The 13502-nt window shown below is 37.0% G+C and overlaps 1 long non-coding RNA gene across 1 annotated transcript; it reads right to left on the bottom strand.

The window, feature by feature from the left end:
• Nucleotides 1-7800: 7800 nt before the first annotated feature.
• LOC131244465 (uncharacterized) lies at nucleotides 7801-9099 on the bottom strand. Its single transcript, XR_009170305.1, has 3 exons — nucleotides 8811-9099; nucleotides 8591-8665; nucleotides 7801-8127 (listed from the first exon to the last, which is right to left on the bottom strand). It is a non-coding gene; the product is annotated as an uncharacterized LOC131244465 (long non-coding RNA).
• Nucleotides 9100-13502: the final 4403 nt, after the last annotated feature.

The following is a 13502-nucleotide window of genomic DNA, read 5'->3' as shown; positions in this document are numbered from 1 at the left end:
GTTCTCACACTCTTCACTCCGAACTCAGTCAAATCGACCCAGAACATCACATGGACTTGATTTTCGAGGTGAAGGTCAAGTCCAACATGGTGACCGCAATAGCCTAAGATCATCGCTATCGGACTTTCGACGCACGGTCCAGGTCCGATCCAAAACTTCCAAAAATTCTCCAGAACAACTGGATTTAGCGATGGATCCCAGATTTCAGAGTAACATAGTGCTAACTAATCTACAAGTTTTGAGTCATGCAGATCAGATTTAAAGTGATTGATGCGAATTTCACAAGCAATCGAGCATAGCGCTAATTACCCCAAAAGCAACTACTTAAGGAAAGATTAGCACAAAAATTCCCAGGTCATTACATTTTAGGTCATAGGTTTTGGTTTAGGTTAAGGTTTGGATTTAGGTTTAGGTTAAGGTTTAGGTTTAGATTATAAGCTATAGGTTTAATGAATTGAGAATAGGTTAAGGTTTAGGTTTAGAAAATCGGGTTTGAGTTCGGGATCGGGTTTAGGTTTGGGTTTTCAAGTTTAGGTTTAGGTTTAGGTTAGGGAGTTGAGATTAGGATTAGGGGTAGGTTTAGGTTTAGGGATTTGAGAATACATTTAGGTTTTAGGTTTAGGGTTAGGTTTTAGGTTTAGGGTTAGGTTTTAGGTTATAGGTTAAGGTTTAGGTTTTAGGTTTAGGCTAAGGTTAGGTTATAGGTTATAAGTTTAGGTTATAGGTTATAGGTTAAGGTTTTAGGTCATAGGTTTAGGTTAAGGTTTAGGTTAGGTTTAGGTTTAGGTTAAGGTTAGGTTTAGGTTATAAGCTATGGGTTTCGGGAATTGAGAATATGTTAAGGTTTAGGTTTACGAAATCGGGTTCGGGTTTGGGATGGGGTTTAGGTTTGGGTTTTCAAGTTTAGGTTTAGGTTTAGGTTAGGGAGTTAAGATTAGGATTAGGTGTAGGTTTAGGTTTAGGGATTTGAGAATACATTTAGGTTTTGGGTTTAGGTTTAGTTTTAAGTTATAGGTTAAGGTTTTGGTTTTAGGTTTAGGGTAAGGTTAGGTTAAAGGTTATAAGTTTAGGTTATAGGTTATAAGTTAAGGTTTTAGGTCGTAGGTTTTGGTTTAGGTTAAGGTTATAGGTTTAGTTTAAGGTTTAGGTTTAGGTTTAGGTTAAGGTTTAGATTTAGATTATATGCTATAGGTTTAGGGAATTGAGAATAGGTTAAGGTTTAGGTTTAGGAAATCGGGTTCGGGTTCGGGATTGGGTTTAGGTTTTGGCTTTCAAGTTTAGGTTTAGCTTTAGGTTAGAGAGTTGAGATTAGGATTACATGTAGGTTTAGGTTTAGGGATTTGAGAATGCATTTAGGTTTTAGGTTTAGGTTTTAGGTTTTAGGTTTTAGGTTTTAGGTTAAGGTTATAGGTTTAGGTTAAGGTTTAGGTTTAGGTTTAGGTTTAGGTTATAGGTTAAGGTTATAGGTTAAGGATTTAGGTCATAGGTTTTAGTTTAAGTTAAGGTTATAGGTTTAGGTTTAGGTTTAGGTTATAAGATAGGTTTTAGGTTTAGGCTAAGGTTCGGTTATAGGTTATAAGTTTAGGATATAGGTTATAGGTTAAGGTTTTAAGTCATAGGTTTAGGTTTAGGTTTAGGTTAGGTTTAGGTTATAAGCTATAGGTTTCGGGAATTGAGAATAAGTTAAGGTTTAAGTTTACGAAATCGGGTTCGGGTTCGGGATCGGGTTTCGGTTTGGGTTTTCAAGTTTAGGTTTAGGTTTAGGTTAGGGAGTTGAGATTAGGATTAGGTGTAGGTTTAGGTTTAGGTTAGGGAGTTGAGATTAGGATTAGGTGTAGGTTTAGGTTTAGGGATTTGAGAATACATTTAGGTTATAGGTTTAGGTTTAGGTTTTAGGTTATAGGTTAAGGTTTAGGTTTTAGGTTTAGGTTAAGGTTAGGTTATAGGTTATAAGTTTGGGTTATAGGTTATAGGTTAAGGTTTTAGGTCATAAGTTTTGGTTTAGGATAAGGTTGTAGGTTTAGTTTAAGGTTTAGATTTAGGTTTAGGTTAAGGTCTAGGCTTAGATTATAAGCTATAGGTTTAGGGAAATGAGAATAGGTTAAGGTTTTGGTTTAGGAAATCGGGTTCGGGTTTGGGATCGGGTTTGGGTTTGGGTTTTCAAGTTTAGTTTTAGGTTTAGGTTAGGGAGTTGAGATTAGGATTAGGTGTAGGTTTTGGTTTAGGGATTTGAGAGTACATTTAGGTTTTAGGTTTAGGTTTAGGTTCTAGGCTTAGGTTATTAGCTTTAGGGTTATAAAAATTGAGAATAGGTTAAGCTGTAGGTTTAGGAAATCGAGTTTGGGTTCGAGATCAGGTTTAGGTTTGGGTTTTTAAGTTTAGGTTTAGGTTTAGGTTAGGGAGTTGTGATTAGGATTAGGTTTAGGTTTAGGTTTAGGGATTTCTGAATACATTTAGGTTTTAGGTTTAGGTTTAGGTTTAGGTTATAGGTTAAGGTTTAAGTTTTAGGTTTAGGTTTAGGTTAGGTTATAGGTTATAAGTTTGGGTTATAGGTTATAGGTTAAGGTTTTAGGTCATAGGTTTTGGTTTAGGTTAGGGTTATAGGTTTAGGTTAAGGTTTAGATTTAAGTTTAGGTTTAGGTTTAGGTTTAGGTTAAGGTTTAGGTTTAGATTATAAGCTATAGGTTTAGGGAATTGAGAATAGGTTAAGGTTTAGGTTTAGGAAATTGGGTTTGGGTTCGGGATCATGTTTGTGTTTGGGTTTTCAATTTTAGGTTTAGGCTTAGGTTAGAGAGTTGAGATTAGGATTAGGTGTAGGTTTAGGTTTAGGGATTTGAGAATACATTTAGCTTTTAGGTTTAGGTTTACGTTTTAGGTTATAGGTTAAGGTTTAGGTTTTAGGTTTAGGCTAAGGTTAGTTTATAGGTTATAAGTTTAGGTTATAGGTTATAGGTTAAGGTTTTAGGTCATAGGTTTAGGTTTAGGTTTAGGTTTAGGTTATAAGCTTTAGGGTTATAGGAATTGAGAATCGGTTAAGGTTTAGGTTTAGGAAATTGGGTTCGGGTTCGGGGTCGGGTTTAGGTTTGGGTTTTCAAGTTTAGGTTTAGGTTTAGGTTAGGGAGTTGAGATTAGGATTTGGTGTAGGTTTAGGTTTAGGGATTTGAAAATACATTTAGGTTTTAGGTTTTGGTTTAGGTTTTAGGTTATAGGTTAAGGTTTAGGCTAAGGTTAGGTTATAGGTTATTCGTTTAGGTTATAGGTTATAGGTTAAGGTTTTTGGTCATAGGTTTAGGTTTAGGTTTAGGTTAAGGTTTAGGTTTAGGTTATAAGCTTTAGGGTTATAGGAATTGAGAATAGGTTAAGGTTTAGGTTTAGGAAATCAGGTTCGGGTTTGGGTTTGGGTTTTCATGTTTAGGTTTAGGTTTAGGTTTGGGAGTTGAGATTAGGATTAGGTATAGGTTTAGGTTTAGGGATTTGAGAAGACATTTAGGTTTTGAGTTTAGGTTTAGGTTTAGGTTATATGTTTAGGTTTAGGTTTAGGTTTAGGTTAGGTTATGGGGTTTAGGTTTAGGGAATTGCGTTTAGGTTATAGGTTAAGGTTTAGGTAATTGAGTTTAGGTTATAGGTTATAGGTTATAAGTTAAGTTTTAGGATTAGGTTATAGGTTTTGGGATTTGAGAATAGGTTTAAGTTAAGGTTAGAAGTTTAGGTTAAGGTTATAAGTATAGGTTTAGGTTATAGGTTATAGGTTATAGGTTAAGGTTATAAGTTAATGTTATAAGTTTAGATTAAGGTTATAAGTTAACGTTTAGGTTTAGGTTATAAGTATAGGTTTCGGGATTTGAGAATTAGGTTTAGGTTATAGGTTAAGGTTAATTTTGTAGGTTATAGGTTTAGCTTATAAGTATAGGTTTAGGTTATAAGTATAGGTTTAGGTTAGGATATAGGTTAAGGTTTAGGAAATTGAGTTTGGGTTATTGGTTCATGTTATAGGTTATAGGTTATAAGTTTAGGTTAAGGTTTAGGTTATAGGTTTTGGGATTTGAGAATAGGTTTAGGTTATAAGTATAGGTTTAGGTTAGGTTGTAGGTTAAAGTTTGGGGAACTGAGTGTAGGTTATAGGTTATAGGTTTAGGTTGTAGTTATAGGTTTTGAGATTTGAGAATAGGTTTAGGTTATAGGATATGGGTGTGGTCCCTGCAAATATAGATATAAACACGGCCTGCTCCAATTGGCCAGGCCCTTCCAATGCTGTCCATTGAAAATGGACAGCTTCCTCATGGTCATAACAGCGGTTCCCATCTTCTAGGGACCCCCGCTCATCCAGATAGCTCCGACGCACATCCGGGTCTACTCCATTAATGGCGATCAAATACATAAATACTGCCTGTCCAAATGGCCAGGCCACTCCAATGCTATCCATAGGAAATGGACAGCTTCATCATGATCCTAACAGCGGTTCCCACCTTCCAAGGACCCCCGCTCAATATCCGGATAGCTCCGACGCACATCCGGGTCTGCTCCATCAATTTTTACAGAATTATACATGTCCTGCTCATGAGCATGCCTAATATTGCCAATGCGTGGGATTAAGCACAAATACCTTTTCATGATTCAAAGAAGGGAACTCGAGGGTTTTCCTTACCTTCCATTGTATGCTTCCAAGGTCTAAATGGCCCCTGAAACACACATACATCCTGGGAATCGCTTCTCAAAACCGCAGACTGTTTTGTTTTGAAACTCGATCATCTCACCTGAAAACCTGTCACATAATGAATAACTGTAACCACAATGATAACTATTGTGAATGCACTATAATGAACAAATTATAATTATTATAGATAGCTGTAATTACAACATACATATCATGCACGCGATATCACATAATATATTGTTTGATGAACTACACATGTGCATTCTCGACAAGAGACGTACGTTATAAGTTTTGGGATTTAATAATAGGTTTAGGTTGGGTTATAGGTTAAGGTTTAGGTTTAGATTATAAGTTTTGGGATTTGAGAATAGGTTTAGGTTATAAGTTTAGGTTTAAGTTGGGTTATAAGTTAAGGTTTAGGTTTAGGTTATAGGTTTTGGGATTTGAGAATATGTTTAGGTTATAAGTTTAGGTTTAGGTTTAGGCTATAAGTTTAGGTTAAGGTTATAGGGTTTAGGTTATAGGTTTAGATTTAGGTTTAGGTTTAGGTTTAGGTTTAGGTTTAGGTTTAGGTTAGGTTATGGGTTAAGGTTTAGGGAATTGCGTTTAGGTTATAGGTTAAGGTTTAGGGAATTGAGTTTAGGTTATAGGTTATAGGTATAGGTTATAGGTTATAGGTTAAGTTTTAGGTTTAGGTTATAGGTTTTGGGATTTGAGAATAGGTTTAGGTTAAGGTTAGAAGTTTAAGTTAAGGTTATAAGCATAGGTTTAGGTTATAGGTTATAGGTTAAGGTTATAAGTTTAGGTTAAGGTTATAAGTTAAGGTTTAGGTTTAGGTTATAAGTATAGGTTTTGGGATTTGAGAATAGGTTTAGGTTAAGGTTAGAAGTTTAGGTTTAGGTTATATGTATAGGTTTAGGTTATAGGTTAAGGTTAATGTTGTAGGTTATAGGTTTAACTTATAAGTATAGGTTTAGGTTATAAGTATAGGTTTAGGTTAGGTTATAAGTTAAGGTTTAGGGAATTGAGTTTAGGTTATAGGTTCATGTTATAGGTTATAGGTTATAGGTTTAGGTTAAGGTTTAGGTTATAGGTTTTGGAATTTGAGAATAGGTTTAGGTTATAAGTATAGGTTTAGGTTAGGTTCCCTTGTTTCATATATCTCCTGCCAATTCCAAACCATGGGTGCTTGATAATACAACTCTAAATTAGGCTGTGTTTGGTTGCACCAAATATCGTGAAGGGATCAGGGTTCTCTTCTCATAGTGTGATTACTGGGGATGCATATAAAGGGATTCATGAAATCGGTTTACCATTAGAAATTGTTCAAAAGATCACATTTGAAGAGAAGGTCACGACATACAACATGGATCATTTACAGAAACTAGTGGATGACAAATTATGTGTAACATACAGAGATGGTTCAGCCACTTATGCAATTAGGGAAGGTTCAAAAGGACATACATATTTGAAAGTTGGTCAAATCATAAACAAGCATATTATGGACGAAGACATTGTTTTCATTAATAGGCCACCTAGTACTCATAAACATTCATTGCAAGCATTTTCTATGTGCATGGCAACCATACTGTTAAGATCAATCCTCTTATTTTCATTTACAGAAACTAGTGGATGACAAATTATGTGTAACATACAGAGATGGCTCAGCCACTTATGCAATTAGGGAAGGTTCAAAAGGACATACATATTTGAAAGTTGGTCAAATCATAAACAGACGTATTATGGACGGAGACATCGTTTTCATTAATAGGCCACCTAATACTCATAAACATTCATTGCAAGCATTTTCTGTCTATGTGCATGACGACCATACTGTTAAGATCAATCCTCTTAAGTCCATGTAGTTCTATCATCAATTTTGTTCAAATTACACTTTAATAGTCCTCCAATCCCAATATGTATATTCACATCAAAGATTGATCAAAACCTAATGGTCCCTTAGAGAAAGGCCAAGGTGATCCAAGCAATGATACTCAGATGCATGCACATGTACCAATCATAGACTTGTGCAAGAACATGCCCAATCATCAGTTGGGGCCTGTCATAATCATGCCTTTATCTAAATGAGGTTGTTGTGATTACCAAGTGGCATGTACTTATGTGAGAAATTAAAACAGTTAGAATGAAAGTTAATGTAGATATTCAATATAGGCATGTTGTCAAAGTTTTTTGTGGATAATCCTAATTTGTGGACTAAAGAAGGTTCACAACAAGCCCTACCTAATGTTTGGAAGGTCCTCTTCAAACTTTAATTTCATATTGAAACTTAGAAAGGGTAACATGAGAATCATGTTGCTGACTTGTATTTAGTCACAAAGTAATGAAGGAATGTACAAATCTCTACTATAGCCAATTCCTTGCCAAGGCATAGCCTGCAACCTCCTCCAAATATCAGGAAATGCTGATGAGACTCCAAGCTATTGTCCTGCATTCAATGATCATTTGTATCTCATCCACCAAAAAAAGAAAACATAAATAAATAAATAAAATAAAGAAAGAAAGAAAGAAAGAAAGAAAGGGCAGCAAATAATGTTAGCCTCTGTCGTGGCAAGTTGGGTTTTTGGGCAAAAGGAAACGACATATCATTCTTCTTGCTATCTTTTGGGCTATATGGGCGGAGCGTAATAATTGCTGCTTTAGGAATTCCTCAGTCTCAGCTGCAGGAGTGTTCTCTAGAGTGCTAGTTCTGTTTCGGGATTGGGCTCCGTAATGTTGTTTTTGCCAGGTTTGGCTAACGTGGGGCAGTTTTTTGTAGTTTTTGTTTTTCCTTGTTTCCTATAGCTTGCTATTTTTCCTATGCCTTGCCGTCCATGTATGCTGTGTATCAAGATAAGAGTACTTGACAACCAACTTTAATGTAAGCATTAAGCACTGGATACTTTTCCATATTATCATACATGACTGAAAGGGTAAGAGGAAGAAGAAGAAAGGGTCGTTGCATACAAGTGGTTGTAGATGATCAGTCTTTTATAGAATTATATATTAAAGCAAAGAATACAACCAGCTTCATAAAAGCACATTGATAACATATAGAGAGAACCAGGTATAAAGAACAAGGAAAAGGTAGGTTATATTATTTTTTTCCTGACCTTCATGAAGAGTTCATAAACTGCTAGTCCAATACAAGTCCTTTGTGGCAAATTTTTGGGAGTTGAATTTTCCATACATTTCAACCAATTCAAATATACATAAGAACTAAGTTTCTAGTCATGACAAAGTACATAATATCACTTCTTAGCAAATATATAGAAGCTGAATGTATTCATGGTCTTGGAACATACATCTTTGGAAACCCATACACTAAACTATAGAAGGCTACAAAAAAAAATGGAGAAATGCTCGGGTGGGTTGTACGTATGGGAACGTCCTTGTAGATAGTTGCAGTCAGACATGAGGTATTGATAACATTAATCTGGACCTTCTGTTTTATCCAATGCTCCTTTCTTAGGCCCCTTTCAGAAAATCAAATAAACTGGATAACATCAACCCTATTAATATAAACATCCACTTTCCAACCCATGGATGAGATGGTTACTATCACCTAACCAAAGCAATTGTTTCAAAACCACAAGAAAAACTCAAACAAAGGATGACACCACCAATTGATGATTGAAATTGATAATTTGACCTTTTTTTTTATTTTTTTTATTTTTTATAAATGAACATGGCCATCCATTTTTCATGCCATGGATCGGATGGTAAGAACCATTAAGATGAATGGATTTTTCAAGATGGCCAATGAAGAGTGAGCTAGACCACATGGGTAGTTTAGATCAATGATATGAACTACTGATGTGTCCAAACTGCAATTATGTGTATAGGAAGGTTCCCATGTACATAGCCAATTGGAGCATTTCCAAAAAGAAAAAGATTAATTATAATCAAATACAGATATTCAACAAATGGATCACTTACCTTTTATATTGATGCAGGACTAGACCAAGATATGGAAGTAATCCAATGCATGTGTGAACTATTCAAAGTTAGTGCCTTGGAATAAAAAATAAAAAAAAATTTTAAAAAAATCGAAGTTTTAGCAATTGAGAGAGGACGAATTCAGATATAAGATCTTTATGGATAGAGATGCACTGCCTGCCTCAAAGGAACAAGAGAAGAAAGTCTCAAGAAAATTTACCAGGACAATTTATGTTGAAATCACAGTTCTCTAACAGTCATCTGACTCGGTTAAAAGGGGCTACAAGATGCTATATGAGCCAAATTAGTGAACTCGCACAGTTTCGTCAGAATATAACTTCAATGAACACATCAGGATGATCAATGTTCTGTATCACGATGGAATATGAGGTAAGTTATGACTCATTAGTCTAGTACATGAGCCTGAAAATGAATTATTGAAAAAAAAAAAAAAAAAAAAAAAGGCAGGGTACTGTATCTCTTGGTGATCTTTCCTATGCTTGCCAACAAAACATGATTGATGTGTCAATTCTTAATTCTTCTGCCTCCCATAATGGATATTTGTCAATTATTCTGCCTCCCATAATTGAAAATTTTTAATATACACATTAGGTTGGGGCCCGTCGTGATGCATGCCAAAGCTCAGCATATAGATCATCATTTTCAACTGAAATTAGAGAACTATAACAATTTCATACATCTATAAATCTTGTGAAATATAAGAAGATGAAATTGGTGTTGAAAAAAGAGGCCCCACCTAAAGAAGGTCCATGATTCTTCAGACTGATCTAAATTAAGGGCAACCCTCCGTGAAAGAGCATACAAAATGCCTTTCCCAAGGTAGAAATAACCAAAAAAAAATTCTAGATTAGAACATCATTGTATGAAAAAGAAAAAGATACCAATACAAACATACATATATACATGCAGGCTGGCTGGCTAAATGCATTTACTTCAGTCATTCAAGGGAGAAATAACCCAAAATATCCTACATTAGGACATCACTGTATGAAAAGGAAAAAGAATACAATGCCACAACTATACATGCATAGATGACACATGCATGCATGCAACAAAAAGGGATTGGTTGAGTCTTTGAAGGGAGAAATAACCCAAATGTGTCCAACACCACCTAAAGTGCCAAATCCACAGATTCATGCATGCATACATACATACATGCAATGGATGCATGCAAATGGATATTTCTTTGAAGAGGAAAATAACCCAAATGTGTCCTACATTAAGATGCCATTTCATGAAAAAACAACAACAAAATACAGTACCATCAATATATATGACTGAATGTGTCAGGCAGGAAAATGGGTATTTTTGTATATTTCTCAAAGAAATGAAAATTCCCATTTTTTTTTTAAAAGCCAAAAATGTCTAATCCCCAAGTGATCTTTTAATGTGGTAGATAAAATTCCATAAAATTCAAAAAAAAAAAAAAATCATATATAAATGTAACCTTCCTTACTAAACAAACAGACACTACCAGAAAAATGGGGAAAGGCTACAGATAAAATCCCAAACAAATGAATTAATTTCATATATTATCGAATGCTAAGAATTTATCAAAGCCAAACAAAGGTTAAAAAAATAAAAAAATAAAAAAGGGTCAGCATATTAAGAATTTAGTTAAAAACTGTCTAAGAAAATCATCTCACATGCAAATCCATACCTAATAAAATAACATTAAGTTTCATAAGAGGGAATTATTTCAGCATTTAATGAGTATATCCATATGAGCTTTCCAATTGTGTAATGAACAAAACTCATGGTCCATTGCCAACTCGACAGTAAATGTGGCTATACAGTTAGTGAATCCCGACTGTCCAAATGGTTGGCACTAGTATGGATGGCCCATGGTATAAAGGCCAATCTAACTGAAAAAATAATAGCAAGCAGTTAAAAAACTTCCCCCTTTCCAATACAAACCATTACTCCTTCATTTTCCATCCAAAGCACAACAAATCAACAAACGGGATTTCTCCTAATAACAAGCTACAAAGCATACATCTCTTGCTTTCTTATAATCCTTGTAACCATCTCTGGTACAGACAAATTTGGGTCGGGTTTATTTGAGTATTTAAACCATTCTTCATCCATGTAATCATCTTTGGTACACGGATTCCATCCTTCAAAAAAGAAAAGCATAAAAAACACTAACCCTAGAACAAAGAAAGGGAAAAAAAATCAAATACCTGTCTGTGGATTCTTTAACTTCTTCAACAATAGATAAATGGGGCTGGAAGTAGCGGCAAGGGTAGGCAGATTTGAGGGGGGTTTATCCTCTACGGCAGTGGCAGTGAGATCGAGTTGGGATTACGATTTGGGTAGGTGATTTGAGCAGGGGCTACGATTTTGACAAGGGCAAGGGCTGTGATTTGGGGAGGAGCTTCACAGCTTCATTGGAGAGAGGAAGGAGAATGAGATGGTGGAGATGCATTGGAGAGAGAGGGACGAGAATGAGAGAGATGGAGCAGGTGAGGTAGGGAAAAACGAGAATCGGGAGCAAAGATCGGGCGAGCGAGGGTTAGGGAATGGAGAGAGAGAGAGACAGAGAGAGAGAATGAGGGGAATGGGGTTTTGGATGGGCGCGACTCTGTTTTGAGCACACGCCCATTCCAGGCGTCGAATTTCAAGGCACTGTGTATGACAGTCCTGTCAGGTGCTCCATGGGGCCCACCATGATGTATGTGGTTTATCTATGCCGTTCATTAATTTTAATAATATTTTTTAGTTTATGCTCCCAAAACTTAGGTAGATTGAAGGCCCAAGTGGACCACACCATAGGATGCACATGTGATTTAATCTCCATGTTTCCTACCGTGTGGTCCTTGAGCCTTCGATCTAAATGATTTTTAGTTTCATACCCTAAAATGATATTTCAAGATAGATGAACTGCTTAGATATAATACATATATTTTGGTGGGCCCTATAAAGCCCCTTACACGGCCATTAATTATTAATGGTGTGGCAATCTTTTAGCTACGGAATAAATCTGTGGTAAATATAGCTACGGTTTATATTCGTCACAAAAAGCGATCATAGTCCGTAGCCCTTGCTCAATTTTTTGGTAGTGCACCTTCCACTTTTTTACATCTGGCTCATCAAGAGCCTACTAAATAGTTGACAGGTCCCCCTCATCTGTAATGAGGGCATATGCAATATTAGAGTTGTCCCTGTATCTTGTCGATAACCTGCGATCTCGTGGTGGGTTTCTTCTCACAGGTGATTACTCCACTTGCTCTTGTACCTCTGTCTGGGCATCTTTCTCTGCCTGAGTATCATCTGTGTTAATCTGGACGTTTACGATCAACCTTTCTGGTTCCTCTTGCTCCTATTGATCATTCTTGCAGAATAAGGAGCTTTCATCGAATCTGATGTCACGGCTAATGATGACCTTGCATGTGACCTTGTTAAATAACCAGTAACCTTTCACACCAATATCATAGCCAACAAAGATGTACTTTTTGGCTCTATGGTCTAACTTATTTCTTTCAATTGACGGTATATGAGAGTAAGCCTCACAACCAAATATGCGCAAATCTGAGTAGTCCATCTTATAACCACTTCATACTTCCTCTGGGATCTTACAATCAATTACTGTAGAAGGGGACCAGTTCACCAAATAACAAGTCATGTTAATGACCTCAGTCCATAGGTCCTTGCCCAACCCAGCATTACTTAACATGCATCGTGTAAGGCCCATGTGATGCAGCCCATGTGTTATATATGAAGCCCATGTGAGGCCCGATCTGATGTATATGTGACCCATATGTGAGGCCCATATGTGGGGCCCAATCTTATGTGTATGAGGCCCATATGTGAGGCCCGATCTAATGTGTTTGAGGCCCATGAGATGTGGCCCAATGTGATGTATTTGTGGCCCATTCGTTAGGCCCACCTTGATGCAATTGTGGTCCATTTAATGAGGTCCGATGTGATGTAATGAGGCCCATTGTGATGTATTTGGGGCCCAGGCGTGAGGCCCATTGTGAAGTATTTAGCCCATTAAGATTGTATGTGGTCATTGTGATGTGTATTAGGCCCATTAAGCGACCCATTGATGCGGCCCACTTGATGTATATGAGGCCTATTAGTGTGGCCCACTTGATGTATAAGCGGCCCATTGATGCGGTCCACTTGATGTTTATGAGGCCCATTGGTGCGACCCGTTGTTGTGGCCCACTTGATGTATACGAGGCCCATTGGTGCGGCCCATTGATGCGGCCCACTTGACGTTTATGAGGCCCGTTGATGCGGTCCACTTGATGTATATGAGGCCCAATGTGATGTATTTATGGCCCATGTGCCGAGGCCCATTATGATGTATGTGCTGCCCATGAGTGAGGCCCGATGTGATGTATTTATGACCCATGTGCCAAGACCCATTATGATGTACGTGCGGCTCATGAGTGAGGCCCGATGTGATGTATATATGGCTTATGTGAGGAGGCCCATTATGATGTGTTCGTGACCTTTGATGAGGCCCAATGTGATATATGAGAGGCCCATATGATGAGGCCCATTGTGATATATATTAGGTCCTTGTATGAGGCCATGGGCCCACGATACATTTGGCTCTATGTAAGCCACTCCTTGAGAGTAATGTTGGTTAAATGTCCACATTGATGGGCAATGATGGTTAAATGTCCTCATTGTGACCTTCCCTTAGGCTTTGTTAGGCCCATTCTCATCATTTTCTAAGTGGGTTGACCCTAATTATTAAGCCCCATAGGAAGTCTAGTTTATTGCACGATAGAGAGGGTAAGGAAGCCCACTTATTGCATTTAGACCCGAATTTACCCTCGATGGGGGATACTGTGATACTCCATCACTATGATCACATGTGGGCGGGCATACGTGGGCGTACACTGAGTGGGTAGGGCATGAGGACCTAAGCGAG

Source organism: Magnolia sinica, chromosome 4 (genome assembly GCF_029962835.1).
Source record: "Magnolia sinica isolate HGM2019 chromosome 4, MsV1, whole genome shotgun sequence".
Lineage (NCBI taxonomy): Eukaryota > Viridiplantae > Streptophyta > Magnoliopsida > Magnoliales > Magnoliaceae > Magnolia > Magnolia sinica.
Note: the sequence above shows the minus strand (reverse complement) of the source record. Positions and strands in the feature narration are given on the sequence as shown.